Source organism: Macrobrachium rosenbergii, chromosome 41, assembly GCF_040412425.1.
Source record: "Macrobrachium rosenbergii isolate ZJJX-2024 chromosome 41, ASM4041242v1, whole genome shotgun sequence".
In the NCBI taxonomy this organism is placed as follows: Eukaryota; Metazoa; Arthropoda; class Malacostraca; order Decapoda; family Palaemonidae; genus Macrobrachium; species Macrobrachium rosenbergii.
The window spans coordinates 8,508,574-8,531,555 of record NC_089781.1 but is presented as its reverse complement, the minus strand read 5'-3'; the positions used below and the strand labels follow the sequence as shown (position 1 = coordinate 8,531,555).

At 38.4% G+C, this 22,982-nt stretch overlaps 1 long non-coding RNA gene across 1 annotated transcript in view; it reads left to right on the top strand.

The window, feature by feature from the left end:
• The window catches only part of LOC136826620 (uncharacterized), a 356,833-nt gene extending 336,612 nt beyond the window's left edge, over positions 1 to 20,221 (top strand). Inside the window, exons 4-5 of the long non-coding RNA XR_010849671.1 lie at positions 6,870 to 7,026; positions 17,473 to 20,221. This is a non-coding gene — a long non-coding RNA (uncharacterized lncRNA). The remainder of the gene's footprint in view (positions 1 to 6,869; positions 7,027 to 17,472) is intronic.
• The last annotated feature ends 2,761 nt before the right edge of the window (positions 20,222 to 22,982 follow it).

Genomic DNA, 22,982 nt, shown 5'->3' with positions numbered 1-22,982 from the left:
ATATATATATATATATATATATATATATATATATATATATATATATATATATATATATATATATATATAAACTTACGTACATACATACATTTTTCGTTGTTTTATCCTGCATTACTCGCAATACTAACATTTTTATTTTACTCCATATCAAGCCAGTATGTATTTCGAAGCAACCAAACCTTTTTCATATAATTTAAAGCTCAAGAAATAGTATTTATACACACGAAAACATTTTTGTAAAATTCTCTCTCTCTCTCTCTCTGATCTTCAGAGACATTCTTCCGATCGTAGCTAAAGATTTACTTGCATGAGAAATATAATTGATATATTCATATAATCTATTAATTTTCTAAGTGAGCCTGTTCATATACAGTCCTCTTAGTTGACCAAAATGCTACATGCAACATATGCCTAGTAAACCAAACTAAAGTGACGAGATATTAGTGAAAGGCTTACCTGAATCAACAGTAACATTATTGTAAAGATTTTGTCTTGGTATGGCATCATCTTTTAGATTTCGGACAGTCTTAGGGCAGTAATTGAGCAATTTGTGCTTAAGGTTTCTGGCAAAATCATTGGGTTGGAAATGTGACGAGCAAATTCGTGCAGTTTTGGCATTGATACCATCGCTTCTTTTGCATACATTCACCCACTTCTTACATAGTTCTGCATCTTTTGGGAAACGGTAAAATCTAATTTTTTCACTACCAACGGTTATATTGGTCTTATAAAAATTGGAGCACCCATATATGGCAAATATTGCCTTGATGAATCTGTCCTCCCAAATGAAAACAGAACTGTGAAAAAACGCGGGATATTTCCCGCCTATGTGTCGATTGGCTGAACTCTCCACGTCTCCAGGTGACGTCATGCGCATGAGCGTTGAAAACGGGAACTCTAGGTAACTCACCTTATCTTATTCCATCTGGGGTGTCACTTTAGGTTCTTTGCAGCGTCCCTTTGGCCCATAGCTGCAATCCCTTTCATTACTTTTACTGTACCTCCATTCATACTCTCTTCCATCTTACTTCCCACGCACTCCTAATAATAGTTTTGTAAGGACTGGGTTATGAGCGACATACTGGCTGGGTGTTAACTGGTTTATTGGTTGTTCCTTACTGAGATAAATGTACAGAATCTTGGAAGATGTTATTGACGCGTGCGAGTGGTAATGTAGCGTCTACACACAGACAGGTAAAACGGACATAAAAGGTTCAGACATCTGTGTTTGTCGGCAGACAAACAGATGGCGATATCAAGAGACATGATTAACATATGGTGATGAAACATACATCAGTGGAAGGGTCAGGAAATTCTACATATGGCCAATTGCATGAGATTCAAGACAGATTAATGGATACAATGCAATAGCATAATAAATGTGAAATGGAGAGACCTTTGGCGTCTTCACAAACGGAAACATACACACAGTTTGATACAGAAGATTCGTTGGAACATTATGAGTACATGATTAGAATGCTTGCATGGCAATGCAAGTAGTGGTGATTAACCACATACGTTAAGACAACAATGCTTAGGAGAAAGACTGAAATATTGTATGGTTGAAATCGCGTTCCTGTAGAGAAAGAAAACGAGGCGCTCCTGTTTTGTCCTGTCGACTCGATGATGACGATCGACGAACACACGAACACACGTGTTTGGAAGAGACAGCGTCGGGGCTCTTACAAGTACTCTCCCCCAAGACGTGTGTAACGTCTGATTGTTTGGAAGAGACGGCGTCGGGGCGACGGGCTCTTACAATGTTCCCCTGGCAAGCGAGGCATCGATGCGGAAAATTGTCTTGGCGACAATTGTAGTTGGCTCGAAGGGCTTGGGCTAGGGGCGGGTAGGAGGCTGAAGGCGGCACCCGGCCAGCAGGGCTCGGGAGGATGGGAGCTGGTTGAAGGGTGACGTCGGATGATCGCCGGTGGCGGCTCGAGGGCTGAAGGATGACGGCGGCTGATCCTTGGTAGCCAGCTCGAGAGGCGGCAGCGGGCTGAAGGATGACGTGGCTGGTCCTTCGTTGGTCAGCTCGTCCAGTACGAGTGCGGGGGCGGCTTCAGGTTTCCTGGAGGAGGTATCCAGGGCTCCGGTGGTGGAGTGGGTCATCTCGGAGGGTCGGACTAATACTGAGAACTCAGGAACGGCGGGGAAACAGCGAGGCGGCGAAGGGTCTATCAGGCGTGGGTCGTCATCTTGGGTCGGCGGGTCCGAGTCACTCCGGGGTCACCAGTGTAAGGACTGGGTTATGAGCGACATACTGGCTGGGTGTTAACTGGTTTTATTGGTTGTTCCTTACTGAGATAAATGTACAGAATCTTGGAAGATGTTATTGACGCGTCGCGGCGGTAATGTAGCGTCTACACACAGACAGGTAAAACGGACATAAAAGGTTCAGACATCTGTGTTTGTCGGCAGACAAACAGATGGCGATATCAAAGACATGATTAACATATGGTGATGAAACATACATCAGTGGAAGGGTCAGGAAATTCTACATATGGCCAATTGCATGAGATTCAAGACAGATTAATGGATACAATGCAATAGCATAATAAATGTGAAATGGAGAGACCTTTGGCGTCTTCTGAAACGAAACATACACACAGTTTGATACAGAAGATTCGTTGGAACATTATGAGTACATGATTAGAATGCTTGCATGGCAATGCAAGTAGTGGTGATTGTACATACGTTAAGACAACAATGCTTAGGGAGAAAGACTGAAATATTGTATGGTTGAAATCGCGCGTTCCTGTAGAAAAGAAAACGAGACGCTCTGTTTTGTCCTGTCGACTCCGATGATGACGATCGACGAACACACGAACACACACGTGTTTGGAAGAGACAGCGTCGGGGCTCTTACAGTTTCATAGTGTAGCTGCGAGGTTTACCTCCTGTAAGAGCCCCGACGCTGTCTCTTCCAAACACGTGTGTGTTCGTGTGTTCGTCGATCGTCATCATCGGAGTCGACAGGACAAAACAGGAGCGTCTCGTTTTCTTTCTCTACAGGAACGCGATTTCAACCATACAATATTTCCGTCTGTTTCTCCCTAAGCATTGTTGTCTTAACGTATGTACAATCACCACTACTTGCATTGCCATGCAAGCATTCTAATCATGTACTCATAATGTTCCAACGAATCTTCTGTATCAAACTGTGTGTATGTTTCTGTTTGTGAAGACGCCAAAGGTCTCTCCATTTCACATATATTATGCTATTGCATTGTATCCATTAATCTGTCTTGAATCTCATGCAATTGGCCATATGTAGAATTTCCTGACCCTTCCACTGATGTATGTTTCATCACCATATGTTAATCATGTCTCTTGATATCGCCATCTGTTTGTCTGCCGACAAACACAGATGTCTGAACCTTTTATGTCCGTTTTACCTGTCTGTGTGTAGACGCTACATTACCGCTCGCACGCGTCAATAACATCTTCCAAGATTCTGTACATTTATCTCAGTAAGGAACAACCAATAAACCAGTTAACACCCAGCCAGTATGTCGCTCATAACCCAGTCCTTACACTGGTGACCCCGGAGTGACTCGAAGGACCCGGCCGACCCAAGATGACGACCCACGCGCCGATTGACCCTTCGCCGCCTCGCTGTTTCCCGCCGTTCCTGAGTTCTCAGTATTAGTCCGACCCTCCGAGATGACCCACTCCACCACCGGAGCCCTGGATACCTCCTCCAGGAAACCTGAAGCCGCCCCCTGCACTCGTACTGGACGAGCTGACCAACGAAGGACCAGCCACGTCATCCTTCAGCCTGCTGCCGCCCCTCTCGAGCTGGCTACCATTGATCAGCCGCCGTCATCCTTCAGCCCTCGAGCCGGCCACCGAAGGATCATCCGACGTCACCCTTCAACCAGCTCCCGTCCTCCCTCGAGCTCCTGCTGGTCGGTGCCGCCCTTCAGCCTCCTACCCGCCCCAGCCCAAGCCCTTCGAGCCACCACAATTGTCGCCAAGACAATTTCCGCATCGATGCCTCGCTTGTGGGGGAATTTATTGTAAGAGCCTGTCGCCCTGACGCCGTCTCTTCCAAACAATCAGACGTTACACACGTCTTGGGGGAGAGTACTTGTAAGAGCCCCGATGCTGTCTCTTCCAAACACGTGTGTTTCGTGTGTTCGTCGATCATCATCATCGGAGTCGACAGGACAAAACAGGAGCGTCTCTGTTTTCTTTCTTACAGGAACGCGATTTCAACCATACAATATTTCCGTCTGTTTCTCCCTAGATTGTTGTCTTAACGTATGTACAATCACCACTACTTGCATTGCCATGCAAGCATTCTAATCATGTACTCATAATGTTCCAACGAATCTTCTGTATCAAACTGTGTGTATGTTTCTGTTTGTGAAGACGCCAAAGGTCTCCCATTTCACATTTATTATGCTATTGCATTGTATCCATTAATCTGTCTTGAATCTCATGCAATTGGCCATATGTAGAATTTCTGACCCTTCCACTGATGTATGTTTCATCACCATATGTTAATCATGTCTTCTTTGATATCGCCATCTGTTTGTCTGCCGACAAACACAGATGTCTGAACCTTTATGTCCGTTTTACCTGTCTGTGTGTAGACGCTACATTACCGCTCGCACGCGTCAATAACATCTTCCAAGATTCTGTACATTTATCTCAGTAAGGAACAACCAATAAACCAGTTAACACCCAGCCAGTATGTCGCTCATAACCCAGTCCTTACACTGGTGGGTGAAAGAGCCCCGACGCTGTCTCTTCCAAACACGTGTGTGTTCGTGTGTTCGTCGATCGTCATCATCGGAGTCGACAGGACAAAACAGGAGCGTCTCGTTTTCTTTCTCTACAGGAACGCGATTTCAACCATACAATATTTCCGTCTGTTTCTCCCTAAGCATTGTTGTCTTAACGTATGTACTATCACCACTACTTGCATTGCCATGCAAGCATTCTAATCATGTACTCATAATGTTCCAACGAATCTTCTGTATCAAACTGTGTGTATGTTTCTGTTTGTGCTTGTCGACTCCGATGATGACGATCGACGAACACACGAACACACGTGTTTGGAAGAGACAGCGTCGGGGCTCTTACACTCCTGTTACACGTTTAAAACCTTTTTACTCTCTTTTTTTCCCAGCGCTTGTCCTTTGGCCTAAATCATATTTCAGTTAGTATCGTGTTTGTAGTTGTCGTCTTTGACAATTTTGCAAATTCTTTAGTGTTAAATACCATGTGGCAGAGCTGCATGACAATTGAAGAAGGTTTACTTGGATAAGCCTGCCGTATACATGCAATATCTGAAATTTGTTGGCGTTCATGAATTCATAATACTATTGAAGTTGATAGGGCCCCTACCCACCTTCCAGTAATTTATCTCAATGCTATTAAGTATGCGTCAGTTTGTCCTGACTAGAACATATGATTGCATTCTTTGCATTGTTTGTGGGGCGCTATTAAATGGATAATCAATGTCGTCAGTGTTGGCCAGTTATGGTATGGCATTGGTGATAATGCTGGTTTACCTGATGATTAGTAAATTAAGGAAAAAAATATAAAGTAGGTATAGATAATTTCATAAAGGAAAACTATAAGATTTGTAAATCTTATTTTTCTTGGCAGTGAGACTTTGTCTTTTTTTTGTAATAAAGCATTTAATTAGAGACATAATCTGTGTCTTATATTAGCCTCAGACAGATCTTATTCTTGATAAGTGGTCGAACGAACAGGAATGACTTACAAGTACCTACTGAAAATCGTAAGAAAGAGATTAGCAGCTAATGAAGTCAAAAAGGGAATAAGTAATTAACATGCAATTCTGAAGAAAAACAGAAATTGCAAGCATACCAAAGATGGAAAAGGGATTTACTGAGACAGAAATCATGTAAAATAAGTGTATAAATAAATAGAGATGGAGAAATTACGGCTATAGATTGTTTTGTAACTTAGGAGCTAGAGTTAACTAAGAGGATGATGGAAACATACGGTTGGGTTAAACGAGATCCGTAAGCATCGACCCAGTACCTGCAAAATGTCTTAACGCTTTAAATAAAAGAAAAATGAAGATTTAGCAGAGATGAAACAATTATTTATTGATTTAGGAAATAGATGAACTGGTAGTGCACACGACACAGAGAAGGAGAAAAGTTTTTCTAAGGAAAAAATAATAAACTCATTGTCTGAGACATCTAACCTTTTCACAGAATGAAATTAATGTTTATTACAAAGAACATAGTAAAATAATTAATTACTCATGACATAACATAAGATTTACCTGAATTTCTTAAAGACCGAGTTATTTGACTAAGACTTAAGTTTATTGTTTTTGTGAATCCTAATTGGGTTTGTGAGTGTTTGAGGCCATGCAAGCTTGTGGATATTATGATTCATCTCATGAATCAACCAAACACAAGACGTATCTTTCTTGTCGAAGAACTTTTAACTGTATGGACGAGGAATGATTCGACTGACCGATTTCTTGATTGTCACGTTCATTAATCAAAGTATAACGACGTATCAAACACTTTTATTATGGAAAGGTTTTTTGACCCTTTATACTCACAAGTTTGCGGATAATTTGAAACATCGTTTCAGAACGGGGGATCAGGAGGGTGAGTTGTTAAAAACGCCGAATTAAAAGTATAATACACGAGCAGAGATGCCGACCTGCAAAAAAAGGACTTTTGGAGAAAACTGGCTTTCCAGCAAGACAGAAGTGTTCATAATATTAAATAATGTTAATTCCATGGTAACGATACATTTGCAATGGGAGTCATATAAAAGGAAAGTTGTTTATTCCTAGATATAATGCTCATAAGAATATCAAAAGTGTTTTCTGATTTTAGTCCAAAGTAAAAATCTTTTCTTTTCAGAACCATACGTCCACCTCCACTGTCACTCTCTGAGAGTAGAATCCAGTTCCTTTGGGTTTGTGATGCCCAGTGAAGATCACAGCCCACGCCTCAAAGCCATTTGAAGAAAATGTTCGTGAATCGCATCTCGAAGTCGTAGTGCTACTTTCTTCTGAAGGTATTGCTTTATAAGCTGAATTATAGCTATTTGCATTGGTTATGTCTGTTTGCAATTACAACCATTTCTTTCTGTGTGATATCTGATGTAAACGTTTACTTTCTGGTATGATGCAGAAATATAACATTTTTTATTTACTTATCTTGCCATTTTGGATGACATTTACCATTAAACCATTACAATTCTTTCCTTAATGTTTTTGGTACTCACCAAACATATCGTGATCACATTGATGTGTATGAGCACATGGCTTTGCAGTTTGGGGATCCTTGAATTTAAGTGATTTTTTGGCCATATCTTCTGTAACAGTAGGTTATAGCCTTTATAGGTGTAAGTGAGTGGTTTGCTTGTCCCATTTTGCACGTCAGAATTTTGTGAAAAGAAGGGAAGTAATGTTGTCCATTGTGTAGTAAAGAACGAGTCATTTCTCCAGTTATATCCGATAGCCTATATGTGGTCCATCTGCACGAGAGATATAGCCTGAGTAACTTCACTATTTTTTTTTTCCGAAGCGCCAAACTTTAGGTTAAACCATACATCAGTCTCCCAAAAATGAAAAAATTCTCATGCTAGTGATGAACCACAGTTTTCAACCATCCTAATTTAAGGTAAGCCATCTGCTATTCACAGTCAATGTTAAGGGGTGCCTATGGAGTCATCAGTAGGACACAGTGTCTTAGGTTAGGGAAGTTTAGCTTAGGATGAATCCTGATACCACAGAGATATGTTTTTTGGAAGATTACTGGAATCCAAGGGCGAGTTCCCCTTCCCCAATTTAGGCTACTGGATAAATGGAACCCAGTTTTTTGGGCTAGCCTACTGTAGATTTGACTGTCGTTAGCATTCCTACACTTCATTCACTTGTTTTTCCCCACCGAAAACTAAAATGTAATATGAAATAAGATTAAATCATCGCTTTCAAACCCATTGCTTATTCAGTAGCCTAATCTGCCAAAGTTATCATCAGACATTCCATGGAAGAAAGTTCCACTCTCCTAGGGTTGCCAATCGGCACGTGTCCCGAATTTGATCATTTTGTACCCTGTCCTGCATTGACCCTTCTGGGACACCCTTATTGTCCTGATTTTAGTTCATCATAATAAAAATACAGTATATTTTTACTATACTTTATAAAGATTCTTAGTTGAAACTTTGTATATAATTATAATTAATACTCTCTCTTCTCAGATTCTCTTGATGAAAATAGATTTTAAGATAACCAAACGATGACACTGTTACAGTAGTTTACGCAAAGCTGCCGACGGTGTTTACAACTTGTGCAATTGTTATGGTTGGCTGCGGACAGCGACAGTTACCGTTTTGCTCTCCAGCCGCACTGATGTGCGTGTCTGCATCAGCATTGAATCATCCTGTCACTTGTTACTATTTGCCACGGCCTACCGTTTTTCAACTTAAAAACTAATCCTTCCATCATCCCAAGATGCCAAAACGCAAATGTAAATTTCGTAATGAATCAAACTGTGGTTTATGTAATTGCACTTTCAGTATTGAACATGGCGGGAAGAATGATATCAAGAGAGACAAATATAGTCCATGGGCTAGTTACCGAAAACCCTCCTCGCACCCCGGGATTTTTGCTGATACAGATTTTTTTTTAATCTCCTTGCTATATAATTGCAGAATCTGCATGTCTGCCACCTGAACTCTGCTGCTTTTGACTGCCAGAGTGGAAATACATGTGGCGTTTAAACGTTAATATTACAAAATCTGCAACTCGCATGATTTTCCAAGGTACCTGCAAAAGAAAACATGCACTTTAATTTTGATTTTAAGAAAAGTTGCATTTTAAATCAGCGACAGTGTGTTTAAATAAGAAATTAATAAGGGTTCGGAAAACTAAGCATTAAATCAAATATTTAATTCCAGGCTAGATGCTGTACCCAGGATATGTGATTTATTCATTATATTTAAGGCAAAAGTAACTCTTTGCAATTACAGTGTATCAATATAAGGAACTCGGTTAACTCGCTTACCATTTGCATGATAAAAAAAAAAACCATGTGAAACCCTATAATTTGAATATTTGTTGTAGGAAATCGCTAATATGTCTAAATCCATGAATAACTTTAAGAACTGAGTAACTTCTCTTAAGTTTTTTTAACAGAGCCAGTGAATAATCCTTTGAAGTAATGATGTAATTAAATGTAAGATATTTTTTATCATAATAGCAATCATCACATATAACAAGACCTGGAAAATTAGGAGATGATTATATAGCCAAGCTCAATAGCTTCTGGACATTATATACAGTTATCATATTAGACATCATATGACGACATAATTAGTTTTTCAATTACAATACTGGTGCTGAACAGTTCAGGAAATTTGGTTTGACTTCTTTACCGATGCCTAATTAAATTACTCAAGTAGCAGCATAAATATGATATTACTTGTAAGTGCTTCTATAACAACCATAATTTTACGAATTGCCTTGTTAAAAAGATGACATTGTGAGAGAGGTGCGAAATAATGAACAGGAAGACAAGTACTGCTGGTTTATTGTTGTTGTTTCAGATTTAGCTGGCCTCGTGCCAGCACGGGCTATTGCTCTGAGAGCAGCCCGTAATGGTTTATTGATGTTGTTGTTGTTTCAGATTTAGCTGGCCTTGTGCCAGCACGGGCTCTTGCTCTGGAGCAGCCCGTAAGGTTTATTGATGAAGCCACCCGCTTATAAAGCGGCATGCAGATGTCTGCGTATAACACAAAGACCGCGGGTACAAAGATTTACAGGTGACCTGAGGTCAAACTATTTCTCTACAAAAAACAGGACAGATACATACAGAAAACATAATGATTAACAATGTCTGGTCTGATATAAAAATACTCTGTTACATATACATAATACATGGTCACTTGAACAGACTATAAAATATACAATTCATAATAATGATAATAATTTGAGGCAGTCTGTCGATACCCAGTCTTCCCTTCCGTGGACGGCTACCCGGAATGCCTTTTTGTTCCTCTCGAGCACAAGGAAAGGTCCTCTGTAGGGCCTGGTTAAGGAAGGCCACACGGCGTCGTCCCTGAAGAAGACGTGGGTGGCGGAGGACAGACCGGGAGGCATGAAGGGGGACATCCTGTCCGTGTATGTCCTCTGGCAGGGGGCGAACTTCCCAACCCTGTCACGGAGCCTCTGAGTTGCTATGTCGTCCCTGTCTTCTGCGACGAGTTCCCCCGGGACTACCAGGGTCTCCCCGTGCTTTTTCTGCTGAGGAGGGGTCGCCATTGGCTCTTGGGGCAGTGCTCAATCCGAGGAGGACCCAGGGCAGCTGGTACTTCCAATTCTCTCAGAGGTGCAACGAGCCATGAGGGACGCCTTCAGGGACCTGTGGAACCTTTCCACCATTCCATTGGCTGCGGGGTTGTAGGGATGGTGCTATGGTGAGTGGTCCCCTGAAGGCGTGCCAGGGCAGTCCATAGTCCAGATAGGAAAGCGGGACCTCTGTCTGTCATTATATGGTCCGGGACACCGAACCGGCTGATCCAGCTGGAGAGGAGGGCTTCTGCGCATGCACTGGAGGTGGCTCCTTCCATGGGCGTAGCTTCAGGCCACCTGGTGGAGCAGTCGACGACTGTTAGAAGGTATCTTGCTCCTCCTGATGGGGGAAGAGGACCCAACAAGTCGATGTGGATATGCCCGAAACGTCTCCTCAGCTGGGGAAACTCGCCCACCCCAGGCTCGGTGTGCCGCCCTACTTTGCTGGCCTGACACTGCATGCACTGCCTTGCCCAGGCTGTCGTGTCCTTCCGTATGCCGTGCCAGACAAACTTCTCCGTCAGTAGCCTGGCCGTCATCCTTCTGGAGGGGTGGGATAGTCCGTGGATGATGTTGAAGACCAGCCAATGTCGGGAGGCGGGTACCAGTAGGTGGGGGCGGCCAGTGCTCACATCGCTCAGCAGTGTTGACCCTCTAGGGCTGAGGGGCACGTTCTCCCACTTCAGTGACATGACAGCTGTGCGGTAGGCTGGGGTCTCTGGGTCGGCGGCCTGTTCACGGGCAAGGTCCTCGTAGTCGATCCCGAGCTGCACTGCATCGATCTCAATCCTTGAGAGGGCATCAGCTACTGGGTTCTTCCTGCCGGGGAGGTATTTGATGGTGTAGCCTAGGTGAACTCCGCGAGGTGCCGCTGCTGCCTAGAGGACCGTGCGTCCCCCAGCTTCGAGAAGAAGTGGACTAGCGGCTGGAGGTCAGTCCAAATCGTGAAGGGCGTACCCTCCAGGAGGAACTTGAAGTGACATACCGCCTGGTATACTGTGAAGAGTTCCCTGTCGAAGGTGCTGTAGCGGGACTCGGTGGGGCTGAATTTCCTGCTGAAGAAGGCAACGGGCTGAGGGGTCCCACTGATGACTTGTTCCAGGATGGCTCCGCAGGCGACGTTGTTGGCATCCATCATCAGCTGGAGGGGAGTGCTGGGGTCCTGGTGGGCCAAAGATGTTGCCTTGGCAAGGGCGGACTTCGTCAGGGAGAAGGCCTTCTGCTGGTCGGGACCCCGCACTAAGGTCTTTGGACGACCCTTGACTGCGTACCAGGGAAGTTTACGTCTATTGTAATGGCAGTTCTTTTAAGATGATTTGAGGCACAGGCTAGTGAAACTGGACCAAGATATTCGACATCCTGGAAGAGGATTCCAGAATTAGCATGCACTTTTACACAAAATCAATTCTCCCTTGTTACTAAACAATGCACCATGGAGGATTTGATTAATTAGCTTAATTGGCCCGAATTAACACCATGGAGGGAGTAGTTTGTTAAGGTTGTTGATGCTTACTTAAACACAAGGCAAATCAAGGGATGGTTTTGTGGGCTGGTCTTTGTGAACAAAGGGAAAGGCCAGAAGTGGAAATGAAATGGCAAAAATCTTGGAGAAATAAAGAAAAGAATTTCACTAGAATGAACAGAGGGGTACTGGCAAAAGACTGCTACTCAGACATACCTTCTCAGGCTTATATGGGCTCCTGTATAAGACATCGAACTTGCAGAATGAGCATCATCTGCCACCAGTCCGGATTGGGAGGAAAAATGTTCCACCTCTCCTCACGAAAGCCAGAGAATCTCTCTGCCCTCCCGTGTTTTTCGTGGGGCACTTGACGTGTGTTCGTATGTGTGTACTGGGCAAATCTGAAAGCAAGTCCTTAAGCCAGTAACAAGGTCAAGGGAAAAGAAGCCTTATAGTCTAAGGACCTAAAAATTAAGTTAGTAGCCTTCCCTTCTAGAGGCCTCTAATGATTATAACCTTCCCTAAAACCTACACCCTCTCGCTACCCCAAAATGGGGGGAAATCTAGGAGTGATCTTTAGCAAGGGGTGTGAAGAGGGGTGGCCCGTTGTCCTCGTTTCCAATTAGGCGTGAAGAGGAATGCTTTCTTGGTTCAAAACAAGCATCGTCCTACCTTGCCCGCCATGTTGTTTTGGCCTAACATTCAAATGAGAAGCTCTTTTAATTAGAAATTCAAATTATTTTTGGCTGGCTAAGAGGGAGGAATGTAGATACGTGACAATATATGTAATATATATATATATATATATATATATATATATATATATATATATATATATATATATATATATATATATATATATATATATATGTATATATATATATATATATATATATATATATATATATATATATATATATATATATATATATATATATATATATATATATATATATATATATATATATATATATATATATATATATATATATATATATATATATATATATATATATATATATATATATATATATATATATATATATATATATATATATATATATATGTAATGTATGTATATATATATAAAATATATACGTATATATGCATATATATTTATATATATATTATATAATATATATAATATATATGTATATATATAATATATATGTATATATATATATAAATTATATATATATATATATATATATATATATATATATATATATATATATATATATATATATATATATATAAAAGTGAATGTTTGTAAATAAGTTTGGCTTCTATAGAAATCCAAACCACTTGACAGACCCAGACAAATTTTGCACACGGCCTCTATGTCACACCAGAAAGGTTTTTAACACAAAATCAAACCCCTACTCCATGATAGACAAACAAACACAGACAAAACTAATGAAATTTTCGTTTTTACATCACCTCTTCCTTCAGTTTTCTGGGCTTATTCTCACTTTTCACCTTATACTAAACCTTTTCTTCTGGCACTGCCAGAAATATGATTAACCTACAATAATGAATCCGCTATAACATCAATTTTTTATCAGAATTTATGTGAATTTTGATCATAATGTATGATGATTAATATAGTTGTTTATTACCTCAATAAAATCTACATTGAAAACCTAGATTGTTAATTTCTTTCTGTACTAAGTGAAGCCGAGTCCGCGCTTAAGTAGTAGTGGCTTAACGCAACGATTTCAGCCAACAGAAACCATGCCCATTCATACATAAGGTTGAAGACATTACAGTACATGATGTAATAAGTAAATTACACATTCCCTTTTTGCATACAGTGTTAAAATGGTCCTACACACGATCCTACATCATTTATTACATGATCACCAACATCGTTGTTGGCTGTGCTGGAATAATCGAAATATCACCATGGGCACTCCAGCAGTTGGAATTAATTATCATGCAAATTGGCAGAAAACTTCACTGCATACAGAATATGTTTCTTTTCAGGCTGCTTGGTATTGATTACCTGGAAGATAACGACTGAAAATTATAGATTAAAACTGTACAGGAATGTAGATCATTACATTTGGAAATCTTTTCCTAAAGGCACGTGGAGGGTAAATGTATTAGAATTAGATGCTAATAGGGATTTAAGAAATGGCAACTACTGCACTTCAAGTAACTCACAGTGCTCACAGCTTATACAACACGTCAGTTCATACCTTTTGCTGATGTAATCATACACAGTAAGGAATAGTATTCCCATCATTTAGAAAAATAAAATTGTTTATGGTTATATATTAGGATAATACATACTAATTTTTATCTTTCATCAACACGTATTTATTCAAAACAATAAACACCCTCCAAGAGGGGAAAGTTTTTGTTTGATTCATGATTACGTTATTGTACGAATTGAACAAGTTTACAGATGCCTTACGTGTAACTTTATACACAATTCTTTGTCAAGGAATTTGATGTCATTGTAAAGATAATGAGTTGTAATTTATATGTAGTGTTAAAAAGTCCCTAAAACCAATATAAAAAATATGTATCATGAGTTGAAGTTAGCCATATAGGAAAGTGTTTTGCCACTTTTTTTTTTTTTAATATGATGAGGGGGGTGGAAGGCTAACTCTTGCAGCAATTTGCTTAATAATAGGAAAGAATTAAAAAGGCATAACAGAGCATAGACTAAATATTTCTTATTAAAAGAAGAAGTTTATTCTCATACAATAAAAATGAATGAGTTTAAATTGGAACTGAGGGGTTGGTTCAGTTTTTATGAATTGGACAGTGAAGTTTACTTTCATTATAGTAACACACATAAAAAGACATCATTGGCCTAGGGCTATACCAAATTGTCTGTATCACATGGAAATATTGTTTTAGGTTTTTATTGTATGATTTGGACTTATAACAGCCTACAAATACCATTGAAGGATCTAACAATGAAATTAATAACCCTATATATAATTTATTTATATTCTGAAAAGAGCATCTGAGATGCTTTCCAGATGAAATAGAGCGGCAAACTGTTATGAAATCAAAGCTAACCTGTCTAACACATGCAGTTACCTGTCAGTCGGTCAGAAGATATTTGGGTAATACCATCAGTTCATTCGTTCTGGTGAGTGGACTGTCTCCTCCCACAAACTGTTGTCTGCACGCAAGTTTGAACAGCAGTTTCGATGAACTGACAGAAGAAATAACAAATAAACTTGGTGGTGTTAGGGAGGAGAAAGCGGGAGAGAGAGTTTATCAAATGTCATTCAGAGTTTTTCTGGGCTGTGCCGGGTTGGTCAGCTAGTGTACATATGTATGTATATATATATATATATATATATATACACACGGTATTCACCGATTTCCTTACTCGATATATTTTGACGAGAAAAAACTGTCTTGGTTCTCATAGTTTGCTTGGCACTCGACTTGCAAGCCTATGCATGTCTGTCTCAAGACACTTTACCTCTTTCACCCCGGACAAGGAGTTAAGCTTTAGTCACAGAGTAGCCCTCAATCGGTGCATGATCCATCTCAGTCCATTCTAACCTTATTTTGTGTTGTTTGTATTTGTGTTCATACAGTACAGCTTGGTTCCAGGGTGAGTTTCATTTTCAATAGAATATACTAGGCTAGGTTTACTATGCCTGACACATTTTCAGTCAGCTCCATTGATAATGCACGTTACATCTAAGTTAGCATTTGACTAATTAATAGGCCTAAAAGCAAATGTTCAGTAGGCTAAATGCAAATCATCATGCATTTAACCAGGTTTACCAAACTTATGACCTGTCTAATGATTAATTACTGTTTCTTGTAATTATAAACCACTTACTATGCCACAAAAAACAATGTCATAAACAGCTGCATGCACTGACGTAACTGAATCAAGAAAAAGCAAAAGATAAAATGAAGTTACTTGATGCAGTATTTATTTTTGTTAAATTTAATAATTGTTTTCTTTATTTACTATTATGTTGTATAAAAGTAAAACACAAGCCCATTATCACAAAAGTGCTTTTTAAAATGGTATTGTCTGGGGTGGTCTGGTACAAATTAATTAACTTTACATTATTCTTTATGGGAAACATTTGTTTGGTACTCATCGTTTTCGGTGTTCGTCAGGCCTTCTGGAACCATTTAATGACTAGTACCGAGGTATCATTATATAAATGAGAATGCTGTAGTATAAAATATAAATAAGGTCACATGCATCACAACATGAAACAAAAAAAGTTGTAGGAAGTTCTCCGATGCCAGCTTAGGAGTTTGTGCGTTCGTACGTACCCTATATTTTTGCCACATCAGCTTAAAAGGGCCAGTGATCTGGGTAGCCATTATAGGTAAGACAACGAGCTCTCTTACCTTAAGTCTATTTATATTCCATCACTGTACCAACAATGGCACTATTCTGGCATAGGCCAGCTATGAGAGAGTTCTTGGTTAATCTGTTTTATTGAGTCCTAGTGGGACCATAAAGATTACTACTTTGAGGTGAAGCAGCAGCTGCAATATTAAAACATAAGTTTTCATTTTGTACCTTTTTGTTTACTTGTATTTTATAGAATGAAAATAAATAGCCTAAAATGAATGCTTGTTGAAATCACTGAACTGGGAAGGGTTAATGCTACAGATTTTGGTTATTTTTACAGAAATTTTAATATTGGTCTGTATAGCACATCTTCCAAATTCTCTAGTGCGTTTAGTGCCTGTGCTTCAAGGGCTAGAGGATGTTCCTTATTTTCCCAAGCATTAGAATCCACATTATCTTGAGTTGCCACAGTCATACTGTCAGTTGCCTGAGGTCTTCTGTTCAATATACTTTACAAAAAAACTGAAATTCGTATTTACAAGGTTATTATCAGCAACACTAAGTGTGATGCAGTTTGTCTTGCACTGAAGTACGTTCATTATTTTATAGCTGTACACCATCAGCTTACTTTGTATAGTCATCACACACACACACACACACTGGAAAGCAAAAGAAGCCTCTCCAGACTGCCACCAAGTTGGGAAGGGCAATAGTGATGTATTTTAAATATAAATGTAAAAAAGCAGGAAACAAAAACAAAAATTCGAAGAAAGTAATTTTCTTGATAATCGATTAATCACCTTTGAGGGGTTATCTATATATTTCATAAACTGGTTTTATTTTCACCAACAGTAGCATTTAACTAGCTGAATTTTTTCAAAAGGAAATGCTTTAACCTAAGACCCTTCTGTTCTATAAAGTGGACAGGAATCTAATATTTATTTGATGTAGAGTCATATGAACTGTCAATGGGACAACTTTTTTAATTACTAAAAAATTAGTCTTATATGCATTTTTACACTGGACAAAAATTACTAGAATGTATTGGTTTGTAGGAAGTAGTTTTTAAAAGTACTGCCTCTGATTCATTCCAAAGGTAAATTTCTTAGAAGAAACTGTCACTTCACTCTCTGCACATCGAGCAGTGACTGTTTGGGGTTTTAAGTTTCTCCACGGATTGCTCTTAACAGAACTATAAAATTACTGTACTTTGTGGGATGGTAGATGGCAGAACATAGACTTCTAAGTCTACCAGCAGGTAGATAAAGATAGAGACCATTTTCATGGTTGAAATAAAAGGGAGTGGTAGTTACTTTGCATATCTTGTTCAGTTATATTTTCCATTTTTGCAAAGATATCAAAGGTGGATTGTCATGTGAATCCTCATTATGTACTGTATTATTACAGATTGCTGGAAAATGTGGTTGAAAGAAAAACTAAAAGAATATTACAGAACTACCAAGAACTTGATAAAATCATCGTTGGAATCTAAGCCACTTTTTCCTGGGGAATCCCTAGTTCAAGTAATGCACTGGTGGTCAAGGTGGGTTTTTGGCTTGATATTTATCGTTACCTGTTTTAACTTTATTGAAAATAAACAGTATTGTTTAAATCTTGGAGATGGAACTTTAATTCCAAAGCATCGTGAAGAATTATGTAAGAAAGTTTCTTATGCTACACTTCAGGAGCAAACTGATAAGAAGACTCCAGTTACTAGTGGAATTTATTTTCCATACCTTGCCCTGTCTTTAAGCTTTTCATATAAGTGTATGGAGTGGTTCTCTGTCCTTTGGGGTCAGGACCAGAGGATTAATAAGGTAATAAATGAATGTTATTTAGATACCAGAGATGCCAGTAAACAGGACAGGATGAAAACGTTTCTAGAGGCAAATATTGGTGGATTTCATTCTGTTTTTTATAGGACATTAACTGTCCATATATTTCTTCTTTTATTTGATGTAGCTGCTTTGTATTTTCTTCATTACATGAGTAATGAAAAACTACATGTTGTTTTTCATTCGTTATGGAAGAGAAACCATATATGGCATGATACATTAGATTTAGTATACCCATCTTATACAACATGCGAAATTACACCTGATATGGTTATTGTTGGAAGAGCTACAATAATCTATAGGTGCTACAATCCTGCAATGAAAGACTTCCAGAAGCTATTCATAATTATAGTTAGCATAGTTGTAGTGCTTGTGTCATTGACTTTGTTGCAGGTGATTTATCTTTTAACTTGTACCTGTCTGCCCTGTGTGCGAAAAGAACTTATTGCGCCTGGAGGTATTGCACCAGCAGCAAAAGATTTTGTGTCAAAAAAGATATGTTTGGGTGATGTGATGGTCCTCAACACTTTTAGGATTCATTTGTCTGGTCGCCAGTACACTGAGCTGATAATAAATCTTGCAAGGCACTTCCAAAGTAATGAGCCATACAATGGTTAAGACCCTTCAGGAGTCCAAGTCACGATAGAAATCACAAATTTGATAGAGATTGGTAACTTCTGCTGTTCCCCATCTGGATCAAAATGTTTTTATCAGTGTTACCATATTCTGGTAACAAGACTTCAGTGTGCTATTTGTTTTGTCTTTTGTCACTGTTTAGTTTACATTATTGCATTGATTTCCCATCTTAGCGTTCACAGTTGTTTAACGTAGTTTGATTCTCCATGGCCATTACGTTTGTAATGATAATTTTGTGTTTTAATTTATAATGTAGGAGTTGTATATTTTGGCATTATTTTCTTACATGCAGATTTTCAATATTTAATGTGTAAACATTTTTGGCTCATGTAGTACTAAACTGTGTAAAGTGTCATTCAGTAACTTGAAGAAACAACTTATTGGTGACTGTAGGTAAAGTGTATCTGTTTGGTTTTTTTGTATTATAATAACAAGAAAGGAAGTTTTTTACTTTAGAGGAATGATTTGTGAGAAAAAAAATTGGTGTTAAAAGCATGTTTTAAAATTTCTTTTAAGATGAAAAAGGCGTTTTGATATGGTATTTATAGTAAATGTTTAGTTCATACAGTACTTGAAGAAGTGTTAGTTTTTTTTTTTAGATTATCATCAGAGCATATAAATACGAGCCGTGTCACCTCCAGGCTTCCCATTGGATTATAACAGGATGCCATGTTTGTTTACATAAAAGGCAAGGTGCACAGCTCTCCAAGGACCTCGGGGCATAACTATTAGCTTAGAGCAAAGCCAATATATACAGGCTTTGCATAGAGCACTTTAGAGAGCAGATTTAAGTTGATATGCATATTTTTGATGTTATGATAGGTTGAAAGGACAGACATACATTACTTTACTGTACTTTAGTGTGGAACAGACAATATTTGAATGCATGACACGGCCAGTCTGACAGCCTCACCATCACTCGTACTGCATTTTCTTGGCCTAAAGAGCATTCATAGCCAAAATACTGTTGCTCTTTCAACACACTGCAATACTAATGAAAATATGCACGTGAGCAATATCAATGACATTTATTTCAACAGCCACGTAGGCACTTCATATGACATCATGTTATGGCAGTCAACCTCCTCAGCTGACAGCTTACACCTGTCAAAATTACGGCTACAGAAATGGGTCATACCTTCAACCCTTACTTAAATGCAGTTTATTATATCATTAGTTTCTGAGATGAATTCAGCATTCTTGGTTTTTAACTATTAATAAAAAAAAAAAAACTGCAATATTTCATTATTTACACCACATTCAACCTTGTTTAATAATTATGTTTAATAAAAAAAACTGCAATATTTCATTATTTACACCACATCCAACCTTGTTTAATATAATTATGTACGATGGTTATTCATTTGCCATTTTTTTACAATCACAATCATTTACAATTATATATAAAATAATACAACAACTAGCCCAGTAGGTATTAATATTTCAACAATAAAGCTTTACTGCCAGGCAGATGCACTATGACATTAGCTACTATAACACAGACACTGATGACATGTACATAATGTACTATGTAGGACATACTATGAATCATATTAGGTAGGAATGTTGAAATATACTCCTGAAGGCTACCTGGAGACTGTGAAATAGAATGGACAGATCTCAATCTGTAGAGTATTGACTGGGCCAATAAATTTATTATTTATGTATACATCCGGTGTTGACTGAAATTATGATCATACATAAATAAACCCACGTAATAGTGGTAATTGAAAAAAATACATTGTGTACAATATAAACAATCACAAGTACATGGGCACACTGTAAATGCTGAAGTATCTTTGCTTTTCTGTTCTTTTTGTTTTCTTTTTGTTGCTTTGCGTATGCATTTTTCTGGTCTTGAATTTGAAATAGTAGTACAGCCTGCAGAGAAGATAAAGCCTGATGATGGAATTCAGCAGACTTCCGTCTTGATGAGCTGGATAGAACACAACCTGTCTGGAAGGTACCTGCTTCTCAACTTTGCCCAGCAGTTGAGACAGGATGTTGCTGCTGACAAGCAGACTGGGGATCTGCTTTTCAAACACCTTTTCTTGTTACAATCATAGGCCGAACAATAAGCTGGCATTGGCAAGGAAGTTGCACTAATTCGAGAAAATTAACCTGTGTCAGAGCCTACCATCACCAAAAAAGTATTTTTAGACTATGCCATCACCCACCATGCTGATAGTTGTGCCCCAAGGCTTGTATATATTGGCTTTGTTGCCATTTCATGTGTAATAACATGTAGATGTTTCATATACAATATAATGGAAGTGTAGCTTGGAAGTAATTTTATTTGTAGTTGATATACGTACATCCAAATTTTGCTCAAATCTTCAATGCTTACCTCAGCTCAAGATTCAATCAAGGAGTAAGTAGAATATTAAGCATTAACATAAATCATGTTATAGTTTTAACTAAAACATTTGCTCAGTAACTTTCCTCCCTTTTTTATGAAGGAATTAAAGTAAACATACTGTATAAGGTTTTTTGTTACAATTTTTTAGGATCACATAAGTATTCCGCAAAATGAGTAGATTTTTGCCAAGGTCAATGTTGAATAAATGTTGGATAGCCTCCCCCCCCCCCAACCCACACACCCCTTCACTGAATAGTTTTGGGGTACATCTGTGCACTTTGCATTTATTAAAATTTGTTGCTATTTATGGTGTTTACCATGAAAAATATTTACTATGCAGTTTATTATTTAGGCTTAAAATTTTTCACATATGAATTTACAGGTGTAACCAAGAAAATTACAAGTTTCATTATGAAATAAGTAGCTTTGGATGTTACCTTAAAAATTGTAGAAAATCACTGTTTTCATTTGAGGACAATGTTATTTAACATTATTCAGCTTCATAAGTTTATTGTAGTAACCAGTATAGTTTCTTGTTGTTTAATCAGTCCACTGTAATCTCAATCAGTGTCTCATTGAAGCAGCCCAGAAGATTAAGGTGTATTGGAACATATAATTGTAAGGTATGTTACCTTTACTTTATTTCAGAACTATTGAAATTTAAGCGATTAGAAAATATTGGTGCTTTATGAACATGTCTTTGTTGTTGTTGTTGTTGTTGTATAGTTTGTAAAGGTTATGTGACCTTGAATGTTTAAGTGCTTGATTTATGTAGCTGAGTCCCTTTCACTTCAAGGGTTGTATTGGAAATATTACATATTGGCGGGGTATTGCTAGGATTTGTGTTGAATATTGAGTGAATATACATACAGTATAGCAATGTGCTAGTATGTGATGGGCAAGAGGGCTCTCAAACCAGGGGTAGAGATATTTTGGTTCAAATATTTAAAACTTTTTTTATTCTTTCTTTGTTCTCATTATTACTTCAGTCTTTAATATCATGTTAGATTTCTTTAATCTTGCTGTCTAACTTGCTATCTTCCATCTTTTCACCTAACTTATTCTTCCAAGCTCTGTTATCAGGTTCTGTTTGATGTAAATAGTGTGGACATTTCCTCATATCTTCAAAATTTATTGCTTAAATGAATGAAAGAAGGTATCATGGTTTGGAAGCTAATCCTGAGAGTTTTTGGTGATGTCAGCAGTAGTGAGATTCAGCTGGTTCGCACTGGTTCGAGCGAACCGTTTCATGGAATTTTATGAGTTGGGCGAACCGGCTAAGTGTAACGATCCGTTGACCTCCCGAATAGGCAGTTATAAGTAGAGTAGAGCGCGCAACTTTTAACTCGTAACATAAATTTCATTAAGCAATACCAACAACAACAAAGTCGTTAGCCTTCCTTGTCAAGAGCTACTTGAGGCAGTAATAGAAAATATGATAAACAAGTTGATGATCTGTGATAAATTTAATATCAAAGAACATTGAACAAGATGACAAAATTCATGGGCTGATCAATTTGCTCGAGCTCAATTCGTGGAATATTGAGGAAGTAGTTGCACCCTGGAGAGCTGCTGAAGAAGAACTGAGGGAATTTAATGGTTTTTCATCATGAAATCAGTATCAATGATTTTTGGGACTACATGGAAAATGTCTTACAAAATGCCATTGCTGTCAGTTCTGCTGAGGCACAAAGAGAGTTCAAGAATGAATGTCATATATTCAGATAAAAAGAGTCGCTTTACAGTTGAAAATGTAGCCAATCTTATCATAATGAATCTCATTGGCCTCCCATTTAGCTTGTGGAATGCCACGCCATCGGTCAAGGCGCGGCTTAGAAGAAACCACTGCTGATGACAACAAGGTAAAGAAATAGATAATGACATTGATGACATTCAAGTTGCTGTTTGGAAATATTCAAAGTAAAATATTGGAAAATTTATGTTAAAAGATTCCAGTAAAGATTTGGTTTATTATTTTTTCTTTTATAAAGATTTGGTTTATTTTTTTCTTTTATAAAGATTTGGTTTATTATTTTTTCTTTAATAGAATATCATCATTTAATGCCAATACAGAAAACTCTTCAATA